Here is a 2,500-nt window from a genome sequence, read left to right as displayed (position 1 = left end):
TGGATGGTTTCTTCTAAGAGGCTCTTCTGTTTGTGAGCAGCTACAGATGAGCCTCTTTCTCTCACTTCTCACATCTACAATTACACAACCATTGCCAGCAGTGGTCAGCTTTCTAAACCCGACTCTCTGTCGGAAACAGATGAATGTCTGGCCAACGGCTGCACGAATGAAGCAAATGGATGAATCATTTCTGTTGTAACTGAATGTTGCTGGGGTTTAATGCATGGTAAGAATGAAAGAGATCGTGTTTTTTATGTATGTCTCTTTTTTTATATAAAGGTGTGGAACTCTCGTTTAATCAATACATTTGCATCGGTCTCTTGTAGGAATGAATGTCTTGCGAGGCGTACTCGGGGCAAAACATGCCCAGAAAGGCTTGGACCAGCAAGGTCAAGTCTGCCACATCAGAGGAGAGCTTCACACGGCAAGATTTTGAGTCATACTTTCTGATATTTGGACATCTCTCCTCTGATTGGCTAATAGCAACACGACTCTACCACTAACTGCGCTGTGACACAGATTTTTTAGTTCCACAAAAACTCAAGCCTGGGGGAGATGCCATGTGGTTGAGTTGTCAATGCTAACAGTTAGCTTTTGCTAATTGAAACGTTCTCTGCTGTTTCCTGGACACTAAACCATCAGCAGCCTTCCCCATGAACCAGCATAGGGGAGTCCTAGCGGCCGCTTAATGTAGGTCTGTCAGGATTCTAGCGTTTCAACATCTATTTTCTATCAAAAGCTAATGCAGGAGATAGGTGTAGGAGACAATTTTCATGCTCAGCCTGGATAAAACACTCAGAGTGACCGATTATAATCCAAAATTATTATATATATTTTTTCTTTTCAGTGAACCACACATTTAAGGATTTGCACAAATACCGCAATGACTCTAAAAATCATCTTACCAGATAATCCTACTTTGTGAAACTCTTGGATTTGAAAATCCTGACAGATTTATGTCACACTGTCACTTAACATTCACGGACTCACCCATCTTGACTCACAACGGGAAAAGCTGTCGTTGGTTTAGAGTCCAGGAAACAGCAGAGAACGTCTTGATTAGTCGAAGCTAACTATTAGCACTAGCAACTTCACAACATGGCAGATCTCCCTGGCTTGTGGTATTTGTGGAGATAAAACCTCAACGATGCAAAACAGTGGTGGCACCAGGGGGTTGCTAGGGGGCGCTATAGCTACCCCTAGATTAGTCATAGCACCCCAAGTAAATATTATATATATATACTGTATGTATGTATGTATATATATATATATATATATATATATATATATATATATATATATATTACAATTTAATTTTAATTTAACGTGTGGATGTGATTATTTTTATTTTGTATGTTAAATATTATCAGTAAATTATCATATAGATAGTAAAACTTAAACCAAAACAGGAAATTGATGTTAACCTTTGACCTCATTTTCCACCTGCGAACGAGTGAAAGGTATAGCTAGTGGTAAAATGGATCGGTTTTTGTTGCCCAAATTTCCACGGGTTCAGTCAGAAACGAATGAATCTTTGGAAGTGATCTCAGACCCACAAAAACCTACGGATCTGGATGAAGAGAGTCAACCCTCAACCGCCGCAGGAGTCGAGGGATTTGCCTCTGGAAATGCTAACACTAACGATAGCTAACCTTGCAACACTATAGATGGTTTTCTGTGTGGCTGTATGCGTTTATGATTTCATGGACAAGTCAGCAATTGTTCATATGTTTATGATGTACATTAATGATTGTTTCAGGTGTTGTTGAGGTTTTGTGCACGCATGTGTATCTGCTAGTGTTGAAGGTGTTCTAGAGAACAATAGGTACGCATGACCACTCCTTCATAGCACCCTCAACAAAAAGACTAGCTCCTTCATAGCACCTGCAGAAAAACATTTCTGGAGCCGCCACTGATGCAAAATAAATTGAGTCTGTGGTAGAGTCTCACCACTGTTAGCCAATCCCAGTTGAGATATCCAAATATCAAGAAATCAGATTCCAAATCCTCACGGAATGGGAGTGAGAGTGTCTTGTTTGTTGAGAAACTGGGCTGAAGTAACCAAACTTGACCACAGGATGTCATGCTTACCCCATTTTTACTTTATGCACCTTTAACAATTTCCAGCTTAATAATTAGCGGTTCTTGCAATTCTTTACGTCTCTTTTGTGGCAGCTAAATCCATTTGTGGATTGTTTTTTTAGATAGCCATGTGTTTGTGATAATGCCAGTCCGGTTTGAGGTATTTAACAAACATATCAGTCAGTCAATCTCTATTTATATAGTTCCTTCCACTGCCTTTGCGGGAGCCCAAGGTGCTGAACATAAAACACTAAAAACATAGAGAGCAATAAAAAGGAGATTAAAGCAACATAGAGATATAAAAGCAAAGTACAAAATGTGAAAGTAGCATTAAAGCACAAAACCAAGTCACATAAAAGCCAAGAAATAAAAATGAGTCTTCAAACGACTCTTTAGGACCTGCAGTGATGGTAGTTTA

At 39.4% G+C, this 2,500-nt stretch overlaps 1 protein-coding gene across 2 annotated transcripts in view; it reads right to left on the bottom strand.

Moving 5' to 3' along the window:
- ephb6 (eph receptor B6) overlaps positions 1-2,500 on the bottom strand; it is a 74,664-nt gene that overhangs the window by 51,600 nt on the left and 20,564 nt on the right. The gene's annotated exons all lie outside the window — the stretch shown is intronic.

The sequence above is a fragment of the Nothobranchius furzeri genome, chromosome 5 (genome assembly GCF_043380555.1).
Source record: "Nothobranchius furzeri strain GRZ-AD chromosome 5, NfurGRZ-RIMD1, whole genome shotgun sequence".
Classification (NCBI taxonomy): domain Eukaryota; kingdom Metazoa; phylum Chordata; class Actinopteri; order Cyprinodontiformes; family Nothobranchiidae; genus Nothobranchius; species Nothobranchius furzeri.
Note: the sequence above shows the minus strand (reverse complement) of the source record. Positions and strands in the feature narration are given on the sequence as shown.